This window comes from Schistocerca cancellata, chromosome 5 (genome assembly GCF_023864275.1).
Source record: "Schistocerca cancellata isolate TAMUIC-IGC-003103 chromosome 5, iqSchCanc2.1, whole genome shotgun sequence".
In the NCBI taxonomy this organism is placed as follows: domain Eukaryota; kingdom Metazoa; phylum Arthropoda; class Insecta; order Orthoptera; family Acrididae; genus Schistocerca; species Schistocerca cancellata.
Window position 1 is genome coordinate 367,179,928 of NC_064630.1, and position 12,680 is coordinate 367,192,607.

The window sequence follows — 12,680 nt, forward strand, 5'->3', positions numbered from 1 at the left end:
CCAAACTTCCACTCATTGTCGTTCCTGCGTCACAAACTGTACTCACAGACACGTTATGTAATTCCGGTACAGGGAAGGACATTTTAATTGAAAGTCGCAATGTATTTTTGGACATGCACGCATGTCCGAAGGAATATTTCATCATTCTTCTTAACAACGCATGCAGTGCAACATCGTATCGAAGAGTTTAGTGTTTCTACAGACACCATATCGAAGATTTATGCCGCATACAGAGAAAATGTGGAAAACATCACATGGTAAGTCACAAAGCGGAAGTTATGTTGAGTGATCGTGACACACGGTCACCGAAGAGGACTGTGACGAGAAATCAGAAGACGACAGCAGTAAAAGTCACTGTAGAACCGAGTGCCGCTCTTGCGAACCCTGTGTGCACCAAAACAACACGAAGGGAGCTCCATAAGCAGGAAACTGCAGGGCGAGCTGGAGTTAGCTAACCACTCATGACTGGTGCAAGTGCCCGTAACAGGGAAACGTAGCGCCGAGGCCATAAAAACTGGGCTACCGAGCAATGGAAGACTGTAGTTTGTTCGGAGGAGTCTTGCTTCACATTGTTACCAATCTCTGGCCGAGTTTAAGTCATAATAGTGAAGCGTAGCGGACGCTCGGTGATGGTCGGTTGATTCATTTGGAGGAGGAGACCAAATCGCAAGGTCGTCGATTCCAATGGATTAGGGAAGAATGGGGAAGGAAGTCGGCCGTGCCCTTTCGAAGGAACAATCCCGGCATTTGCCTGAAGCAGTTTAGGGAAATCACGGAAAACCTAATCAGGATGGCCGGTCGCGGGTTTGAACCGTCGTCCTCCCGAATACGAGTCCAGTGTGCTAACCACCGCGCCACCTCGCTCGGTGTTCGGTGATGATTTGGGCAACCGTATCGTGGTATTCCATGGCCCCCGTGATTACTCGGTAAGGTTGCATTACAGCCAAGGATTATGTAACCTTGGTTGATCAAGACCATCGCATGGAAGAATATTTGTTTCCCATTGCTGATGCTGTGTTCCAAGACTATAGGCCCCTGTTCACACACCTCGTACGGCCCAGGACTGGGTTTGTGAGCTCGATGATGAACTGTGGCGTCTCTCCTGGCCACCAAAATCACCAGAGCTTGATATTATTGAGCCTCTGTAGTCTACTTTGGAGTTATAGCTGTCCACCTCCATAACCGTCCCCTGAACTTGTCATTGTTCTACGGGAAAAACCGTACAGGATCCTTATTTACCCTTTCCGAAACGACTGGAAGTTGTTTTGAATGCCATCGATATTCCTATACCGTATTGGTGTTGTATTTGGCGTTTCCGTATTTTTGCACATCGTTGTAAATATTTTAATTACTGCTTCTTCAGTAAGGGTACAGTTAATTTCCTTCTCTACCAGTGCCCAATGTCCAGCTGAGCTACGCTCCTTCCCGATGAGCTCGATACAAAGTCGTAACGTAATACCCTAACCCGCCCACCTCAAATATTGCATGCTTTTTTCACCCCGAACCGATATTTTAACTGATTTATATCAGTCTAACTTTTCTATCAAATACGACATCTACAGACAAATGCCCATTGGTTTTTTTCGAAAAGATCAATGCCAGTTCACTCTTCAATCTTGACCAATTGAGTCAGTTCCTTGTTTCTAATTTCATCGATGTGAACCAGATGATAAACCAACCCTAAATTTACTTTCGCATGCAGCTAAATACAGAAATTCTAAAACTGGTCAACAATATTGCAAGAACGATGCAAAAGACTTTGTTGAAGGTATGTGAACCCTACTGAATGTTTTCGGGATTCACACAACTCACATGATTCCAACTGCAAGAGTGTTCGACTGAATATCGTGAGCGGTGGCGCAGTGATTGATGGAGTACACCCGTATTAGGAAGGAACAGGATGCTAGTTCACTCATCCAAATGTATGCTTTTAGCGGTTCCTCTATATCGATTGAGGCCAGTATAATGAAAAGCTTGATTTTTTCCCACTTCTTGTCTCATCCGAGCTCATCCTCTCCATCTTGTCGCCGTCGACACATTGAGATTTAACCTTCATTTCTTTAGCCTCGATACTTACCGGGGTTTGTTAAGGTGGCTATTGGCTGCTTCCTGTGCGAGCTACCTGAAAGGAGCTCAATGACTTCCTGACACCATTATATATATCGTGAAGCCACTGAGGTTGTAGATCTGAATGATACATGCATAGTGTTATTTTTTTGTCACGTCTTAAACGGTCTACTATGCGCCAGGTTCGGTCTTTTAAATGAATATTATAGGTCCAGAATGAATCTATTCACTCTGCAACGGAGAGTGCGCTGCTTGAGAGTTCCTCGCAGACTAAAACTGTTTGCTAGGCCTGGACTTGAAGAAGAAACCTTGCCTTATCACATAGCTATGCAGGACTAATTCGTTACACAATCCAAGAAAAAAAAAAGCGCACCACAAAGGAGTTATGCAAATTGGAGTAGAATTAACTGGAGTAGAATTGTCTTCAGTGACGAGTCCCGCTTCGAATTGAGCCCCGATGTCCAGAAAAGACGTATTTGGAGACGTCCACGGTCAGCAGTGGGATACCAGCCCGACTGGCACCCTCCATCGTATGGGGAGTCATTTTATTTCATAGCAGGACCCCTTTTTGGGTTTCATTCACTGCACCCTTACAGCACAGCGGTACATCGCCGATATGTTACGCCTCGTTATGTTGCCTTTCTTGGTAAGCCATCCTGGCTTACATTTCAGCAAGATAACGTCCATTCGCACACGGCGAGAGTTTCTACTGGCTATCTTCTTGCTTATCAAACCTTACCTAAGCCAACAAGGTCGCTGGATCTGTCCCTAATTGAGAACGTTAGGAGCAGTATGGGCAGGGCTCTCAAACCAGCTCGGGATTTTGACTATCTCACGCGCCATTCGGATGTAATTTGGTACGATATCCCTCAGAAGGACAACCAACAACTTCATCAATCAGTTCCAAGCCGAACATTTCCTTGCACAAGAGATAGAGGTAGACCAACGTGTACTGACTTGCTCGATTTGTGAAGCTTCTTTTCTTGAATCAATCATCCAACCTTTTTAAAATTATAATCATTTATTTATCTGTACATGTACGTCGCATCTACCGATTTCCTCTCCATTCTGGTAATTCCTTAGTGGTGTGTATAATTTTTTATTTGTCTTAGAGTGTGTATAATACCTTGGGGATAGAATTTTGCGGTGTAGGCATCACTGACGAACAGCAAAGGTCGCCAGCTAACCGACAGGACCACCCCCAACTCATGTTAAAAGCTAGAGCCCTCCAGAAGAACAGTATAGATCTTACGATAACACAAAAAGGGCCACACCAGCCGCAAGTTTTAGCGTGAGACTTTTTCGCGTCTCTGTTACGTTGCAAACGTTAAAAACATTGCCCCACCACGAAAAGTAACCGCCAGGACTACCCCCAGCCCATGTTAAAAGATAGAGCCCTCCAGAAGAACAGTATAGATCTTACGATAACACTAAAAGGGCCACACCAGCTGCAAGTTTTAGCGTGAGACGTTTTCGCGTCTCTGTTACGTTGCAAACTTTAAAAACATCGCCCCACCACGAAAAGTATAACGTTTCTCATTGGATAGACATAATTTTTGTAGGCAGAGCTTAAGGTAAACATTGAGACCCTGATTGGTCAGATGAAAACACAGCCAGAATTTTTTTTTCTAAACCAACTTCGGTAAATTGTAGTAAGGAAAAGTTAGAAAATAGTTGCTTCCGAGACGGCGAGCTGGATGGAGTTGCGCCGGCCGCCGCCCCCTGACGAACACCAACAAGGTAATGAATGCACGCGAAGCCGCATTTTTGAGCGCATAAGGCTTCACTCAGAAATGCAGAAGTCTCATCTGTTACATCCACTTTTTTACGTAATACTAGTGTCGATCGTCAATTGAAGCTCATGGTATTCACATTTGCTACGTAAGTTTAAATCTGAAACGCGATGATTTTTCTGTTATATAATTATTGAGAAGCCACTGTAATTTATGACGAGTTAGATAAGTAATTAAAAATAATTGAGGGTCACTGTAGACCATTTTGATAGTTTTATCTTATGTGAAACTTAATTTAAACCTAGATTATAGATGTGATATGGCATAGGTCATCCTTCGATCCATTGTAGAACTTGGAAACCCACTCAGGGAACACTCGTTCACATTTTTGTTGAACGCAGTTGGTTTTTATCATCCTGTATTAAAACATTTCCTTCTATCAATAGTGCAATTTATAAACAATGTTTTGTGAGTAGAATAAAATTTCCAATGGTAAACGTAACTGCTTTTTCGACGTTATTTTACCAGCTAACTAAAAATAGGAAAGCCTTGAACCCCTTCCACTAAATTTAGTTAGTATTAAGATTCTTTTACAGGGAGTGCAGTGGAGCTGACGCTGAAATCATTAAGTATTTGGTTATATCATCGCTAGTCTCACTGAACTCTACATGTCATGTGTGGTCTGACGTCTCCTTACCAGCAACAGGTCCCAGTTTCAAACTAGTCAATTCCCCAAAAAACACGCCCAGAGCGTCGTTGCGCGAAAGTGGTAGGGAGACACGACTTAGAACAACAGACACCACGCAGAATGTTAGAACCAAATGACTGATTTAATGTGCACTGTGACTTCATCGCCTTTGAGTAAAGAATAATAGTCTATCTGTCGTTACTGGATGTGCTTACAATACGTGTACGTCAGGGAAGTGGCTTTTAATGTGTGGCAGTTTGATCTCTTTAGAGTTTCACTGAAAAGTCTGAGTGTTTGAATTTGTCACTGGCTGACTATGAAGGATTGTTTCCATCCAGAGTCCACTAATGCAGCTTCAGCTTCGCGACGACTCGGCTACAAACCGTCGTCTTTAAAGCAGCAAACAATACACTCAATAAATTTTACAGCTTCTGTAATGACACTGCCCTACAAGTCGCCTGTCTGTCTGACAATGGAGACACGACCAAATATAGTTCCATGTCAGTCTCCACAGCGATCCCTGCTGCGCCAGATTTTCCAATACGTTGTAAGTGCAGTCACTTGTCACATTCTTTACGATGCTTCTCTGCATACGCATTGTCTGTCAGACGTAATGATGTGAGTCGCTTAAAGTCAATGACAAATCATCAACAACACGGATTCATGGGCCTGCAGAACAGTTTGTTGGCGTTAAAATTCCTCCCCTCGTTAAGAGTTCATTCCTTCTGATTGCGTAACGTGATCACATTGTTCGATACCAGAGACTGCTGCCTCTCTTCCTTATTCATTTCGTGAGATGACTACTCCTTTCTCCACGAGGACATGGTTCCAAATATTATGACCACTTTCTTCCAACCAGAGTAAAAGGCGTGTGTTGTGACAAAAAACAGTAAACTACGCTCGTCAGTAGTGGTAGTGAAGCCCTGAATCTTTCATCTGTGCAACAGGCGTAATTCTTATGTCACAGAACATAATTTAGAAAACGCAGTTTGACTCGTAAATGTTTAATAGAAATAGTCGTACACGCACACACGCGCGCGCACGCACACACACACACACACACACACACACACACACACACACACACACACACACACACACACAAATGCACGAACCCACACACTTCCAGAATATAACATAACTGAAGAATGGACGTGCGTAGCTATTATCTAAATACTAGGCAGTGAGTAACGATTCATCAAGAAAGTCATTTTGAATTGAATAAATGTTGGCATTTTGCTCATAGCGCGGTGCTTTGCTAATGAGGATGTTTCCTCAGTTTTGTAATCATTAACTTTAAGTTCAAATAAATAAGAAAGGCATCAGAACCAACACATATTCAATAGATAATTGTCACCTAATATCACAGTAATCTGCGAGAAGTCCACACAGTATATTTAGCAAGCAGCGACTGTCAAATCAACATTAATCAATCTACGTTGCTTGCATCTGTAGCTTCATGCAAAGGGAAGCTATTTATTACTAATGTCGTCACTGCAAACCAATATGTGATTGGCTGGCTGGTTGTTGGAGTTAAGGAACCATACTGCGAGGTCATCAGTCCCTTCGCCGTCTCTGTACAGAACCAGGAATAATCCTCAGAAGGAGGATACAAAAGGCGAAACCTGGGAAGGCCGATTGTAAGCAAGATACAATAAGACAGAGATAAAATCAAGGAAAAGTAGAAGGAGAGTGAGAGGGGGAAGATGGGTGAGCCGCTCTGCCCAGAATGCAGTTGGAGGTCTCTGGAGCATGCTATGTGGCGGGAGACGCACCCTCACCATCCCACTAACACCACCTCGGCGTCTGTTACCGCAAGATAACAAGCAGCGCAGACAAGACGATAAAATTTTAGGAAAGATAAAATATTAAAAACGGCAATCGCGAAAGAACAAGGAGAATAAAAATGTAGAAAGGGTAGTGGCTGGGCCAGACCGCTGAGCAACTGTCTCCAAGGTACCCCTCGGCCAGAGCAGTCGAAGGGTGCACCTCCAATTCCTCAGGTGGCTAATGACGCCAAAGTGCGTCATCTCACAGAGAAGAGTAGAAACCACCTTCATGGGTGAAACGTAAAACCAGGTCAGTCACTTTGGACTCGTTCGCTAGTATTAGAGGTAGCGTGTTATTTTAAGATATTGCCGCAGAGCAGTCAAATTTGGGCAGCTTAGTAGGATGTGGGCCACTATTAGACATGCACCACATCGCCTAATAATGAGAATGTAGCGTGGCTGTGGGTCAGCTAAATGTGACCAATTGGAAGCAGACAAAGGATTACGTGCGAGAAATGCTAAGGGAAGACTGCCACTTTGGCGTGGTCTCCTTTATTGCCCATAGTTTGTTTAAGGAGTACAGGGCGAACAATACTGCGTTCCAGACCTCCAACAATTGACGGCGTAGAGTCGACTTGTAACAACACTAACGTTATCCTACTGTATATGTAATAAATTTTTTTCTCCTGAATTTTAATAAATTAGTATAATCGATGGTCTGGTTTCTTTTCTTTTCTTTTTTTTGTTTTGTTTCATGCCATAATGTTGAAGAAGCTATAAACAATTTTCGATGTAAATTTTAATATTTATGTCAAATTTCAAGCAATGTTGTAATGAAAGTGAAGTGTAACTAAGATGTGAAAGTTGTAGTTGTACGCCTGGCCCATACGTAGACAATGTATTAGAATATGTGGAATGCAAAACCTTTGGTGAATACCCGTCTGTAGGGGAGCAGGAAAAGGTGGAGGCAGGCGAGCGCGGGAAAATGCACACGGGCGCGGTACGGCATAACGTGCTCAGCAGTAGCAGTCGGAGTTGGGCATCGATCTGAGAAACACGTGCTAGATCGAGGAGGCTCTCCTGGAAAAAGTGGTTTCGTTGAGCCTCGGATGCGCTGTTTCCGACGTCTATACAGCATGACAATATTCCATAGGCACCAAATGGAAAAGCATTGCGACGCCATGAAGAAGTAAAGTGCCGATATTTCATGAGCCATTGCTGTAATTGCACGTGTGCTTTGTGCCTCGCCATCTCGCCGCCTGCCGACCGCCTCATCGATACGAACAGGTTGAAACTTTCAGTACTGTATTCGTGTGGACCAGTGTCACTTTTGATACATACTGTTCAATAATAACTTAAATTTTACCAGGACTGTCCTATCAATTAATTATCCTCACAACTAACCTAGACAGGGTCCTTTCCACATGTTGTGCAATCCGAGTATCCCAAGTATGTTAATAATAATTACCTGCAGACCTATCTATGTTAGAATGATGTTTAAAGAACTTTGTTGTTAATGAAATACTGGACGAATAATATAGGTCTGACCAAGTTGGAAGATAATTTTGAAATTGGTTTAGTAATGAAGTTTATTTAAATTGAGACAAAAATAACGGTAGTTAAATGAGCAGGAAATAAGACAAAAAGAGTGGTAAATCATATATTGGAAATCTAGAATGCTTAAGGCTCTCAATGATCAAACTTTCACTACAGTGATCATAACAGTTTCAGGGTCCCCCCCCCCCTTCTTCTTTCTTTCTTTTCTATGCGTTTGAATCCTGAAGTGTGCTGAACTGTTTCGACCAGCAAAGTTAAAGTCAATATAAAATCTAAATTTATCAGTGTTTTACCCTTCTTAAAATTGATATTGTATGTGTGTTTCAAAAGTGCTGTTTCTAGGATAACCTATGCCCGATTTCAGTCGGATCAATAGACAAAACGCAGTTTGTAGTAATCATTATGGTGTAATGTTGTGTATTTATAGCTTGTCTAAATTAGTACAGAAAGTGAAAATATTAGTTCAGTAGATTTTTCTGGTTCTAAAATTTACCATATAATGCAGTATTACTATGCTTGTACGTACATCCACTTGTACAAGGAAAAAACTCACTTAATGCCTAATTAGGCCGGCGACCATATTATTAACAATTGGTAGCATCTACGGTGTATGTTTCTTGCCCGTCCTAACGTGTAGTTGCACTTTAGACTTGCTTGACGTATCATTGTTGTTACTGAGTGGGTGTAAGTCTGATTTTGCCTCCATTCAGCTACACGCGGTCAACATATTTACTAAAATCCTTTCTTATAAGGTGAAGCCCGTCAACTTACCTTAGTACAGGCTTTAAAGAGTTAACGTACGCCTGAGCGTAGACGTTACAGACTGAAAGTCCGTTTTTGGGACCTCCATTTTCAAAATTGGCATCTTGGTAGCCAGCTTTGCAAGTGGTCGGCATGTTCATACCCTGAGATCCCAACTTGTCCAGCGGTCCAAACAAAGACGAATTGCCATTCAGCTTCATGGAAGTCATAAAGATGATTGTGGATAGTTGTGACTAATCTGTGACGAGGGTAGCACTGGTCTATAGCCTGGAGGCTGCTCAGGGAGTTGCTGCAGATTAGGAGTATCTTGTCATTGTAAGAACGAGCATCTCTAAGAACTCGTTTGAAGGCAACCAACTTAACAGTGACCGCACTCCATTCATTCGGCAATGAGCTTACTTCACTGCACCTTGCATGTGTGTACACAAAACTGGTTTGTCCATTGGCCATTGAGCCTTCAGTGTATACCACTTCCGAACCTGGAAATGCATCGAGGACAGCCAGGAGCATGTGGTACTCACAAAAGAGCTGTGGGCCCCTTGGAGGGGGAGTGGCAACACGTGGTTACCCATATGTTGAGACCAGAGTACAATCTTCCAGCCGCAACTGTGAGTTCTTTGAGTACGGGAACACATCGACAGTGTACGGGAATCAATTTAAACAAGTCCTCGAAGATCGCTCAGCCGCAGCCCACTACCACTAAACATGTACTTCGGGGGTGCACAGCGCCTTTTACATCTAGATTTGCGTGCGCAGCCTTACAAGATACAGGTAGTTCAATGCTTGAGACCCATCGACATGGTCGCACGCGATCGGTTATGTGACACATTTCTGGAAATGTAGGCAGCTAATCCAAAATTTGTTGACAGCTTGATGATGACTGACGAGGTAAACTTCTTATTGATAGTGGCAGTTAACAAGCGCAACTGCCGTTTTTGGAACACTGGAGACCCGCAGAAAGTCTGTGTACAGGCGTTACATGGCCCGGAATTAACGGTGTGGTGTGGACACATTACAGCTGAGATCGTCGGTTCATATTTCTTTCGGAACAATAATAGTGCAACATGTACTTTGACTCCCAAGCGATATGTGTTCAGGAATCGGAATTTTGTTGTCTCTGCGCTACGAGTGCATCCTTGTCCGACCACATGGTATCAAGAGGACGGTAAAACTGCACACAACGCCTCACTCTCAATGGAAGAACTGCATGAACGGTTTCCTGGACGTGTCATCTCCCTATTTGGTGATGTGATTTGGTCGGAAACGTTCACCTGATTTGACGGTTCCAGATGTTTTCCTCGTCGGATATCGTAAGTCCACAGTTTCCGAAAATCCCCCCACAAACCGTCACGCACTTGAGACCAACATCAGTAGAGAGGTCGCCGGTATTCCCATTGCTGTACTGGAGAACACTGCGTGACTGCTCCAATGAAGGCGGTGCTCATCTGAGTGACATGCTCTTTAAGAAGTGCGTGGTGTATACCTCATGAAACTTCAAAGAATCACTAACAGGTCTGCATTTATAAATCATGGAGACCTGTGTTAATAAAGCTTTTGTAAGCAGTTGGAAAGGGGCATTCTTTTTGGATCACCCTGTATATTTTTTGCTATTGATTTACATGTCTACCTGGGACCTAAAAACAACATTAAAAAATTTACTTTCTCCATGAGTAATCAAGATACTACGTTTCCAGTACACGATTTTAAACGATGCAATATCTCTTTCATACCTTAGGAGAGGATAACGATTTTGGAACTGTCACACGACTCATAAAAAAGATAATATTTGTCTATTTAGCTTCCACCGAATCAAGTTTCTCAAACCTTCGAGGTTCCATTTTACCGGGCGGTTGAATATGTATCTAAACGCGGAGTAATGATGATGCAGAAATTTAGCCAGCGATCCCGTATATACCCTAACTACTTGGCCTAAACTTCGCCACAGCAGGTAATTGAAATGATCTCACCCAATCCTTTAATCTTTGTAGAATATCCACACCACCACAGAACTCACCAGACAAAACCAATCTTCCTCCAATGCCGCAAAACAGGACAGGACTACTGTAAATAAGGCACAAAGAACTAGAATGGCGAATGCTGCTTCAATCAAAGACAACCTCGTGGCTTCTAAATTGTGGATGCTTCCCACTGGCTGAAAGACAAGCTGACTCCCCAAAGATACCAAATCCCCTCAGTGACCATGTAAAGCTGTTACTCAAAGTGCTAACATCGATTAGTCGAAGCTGAGTATAGCAGAATGCGTAAAATAGTCGCGATCTACTAACAGTAAAATACACTATTCGGTCACATTAATATGACCACCGCCTACATTCGACATCAACATGTAATACCCAATCATAGACGACAGGTGGCAGCACTAGCAGTGAAGGATATGTAAAGCGTGTCTGGGGGATGTAGAAAAGAATGTTGGAATTGTGGTACTGCGGAAATGGAGCAATTTAACTGACATCGAAAAGCGTATGATCATTTGCTTTCGGGCCAAGGGTGGAACCATTTATGAAATGGCTAAGTTTTTAAACTGTTTGTGTGTCATCACAGTGATGCAAAATGACGCCTTCAATAACCGGCGCCGAGGGAGCTATGGTGCACCACAGGTCATAGATGACAAGGGTGTACGATGGCTGCGAAACTCTGTACAGCTGTGGAGCTGCTGAGTAGCAGACCACACAGATGAAAGAAGGAGGTACTAACAGTGACTCCCCAACCGCTTATCGCTGCCTCCCTCTCTCTACTCCTCCTTCCCCCTCTCTGCCCACCTCCTCCTCCCACTGTTCTGCCCACCTCTGCCCCCTCTCTCTTCACCTCATCCTCCCCCTCTCTGTCCATCTCCTCCTTCATGCCTATCAACACATCTCCCCTCAGCCAATCTCCTCTTCTCTGCTCATTTCCTACTCTTCTTGCACACCTCCTCCTTTCACTCTCTGCCCATCTTCTTCTTTCTCTCTCTGTCCATCTCCATGTCCCCTCTCTCTGCCCATCTCCTCCTCTCCACTCTCTGCCTGCCCTTTCCCCCCATCTCTCCCCATCTCTCCCCATCTCCTCCGCACTGCCTTACTTGTTCTCTCATCCCCGCCAGTCTAACTTCTCCTGACTCTTTGCCCAATTCCTGCTCTCCCAACACTTTCTATCACTTCCTCCTTCTCTTTCTGTTCATCTACGCTTGCACCCCCTCTTTGTCCTTCTGCACTGCATCTCTCTGTCCTCTTCCTCCCCCTCTCTCGGTCCAACTCCTGTTCCCCTTCTCCCAGTCCCCCTCCCCCTCTCTCGCTTTGTTCATTTCTTCTTTCCCCCTCTCTGTCCATTTCTTGCTACCTATCTCCTCCTACCTATCTTCCTCTGTTCATCTCCATCTGCCCCCTGTAACTGTCCACCTTTTCCTCCCCACCTCCTCCCACCTGCTCCCTCTCCTTATCCATCTCCTCCTCCCCATAACCCTCTCGCTACCATATCCTCCTACCTCCTGCTCCCCTCTTTCCCCTCTTTTTCCTGTATCCATCCCCTTTCCCAGGAAGGGGAAACTTTATTGACACATTCCTGGGGTCAGATACATCACATGATCACACTGACAGAACCACAGGCACATAGACACAGGCAACAAAGCATGCACAATGTCGGCACTAGTACAGTGTATATCCACCTTTCGCAGCAATGCAGGCTGCTATTCTCCCATGGAGACGATCGAAGAGATGCTGGATGTAGTCCTGTGGAACGGCTTGCCATGCCATTTCCACCTGGCGCCTCAGTTGGACCAGCGTTCGTGCTGGACGTGCAGACCGCGTGAGACGACGCTTCATCCAGTCCCAAACATGCTCAATGGGGGACAGATCCGGAGATCTTGCTGGCCAGGGTAGTTGACTTACACCTTCTAGAGCACGTTGGGTGGCACAGAATACATGCGGACGTGCACTGTCCTGTTGGAACAGCAAGTTCCCTTGCCGGTCTAGGAATGGTAGAAAGATGGGTTCGATGACGGTTTGGATGTACCGTGCACTATTCAGTGTCCCCTCGACGATCACCAGTGGTGTACGGCCTGTGTAGGAGATCGCTCCCCACACCATGATGCCGGGTGTTGGCCCTGTGTGC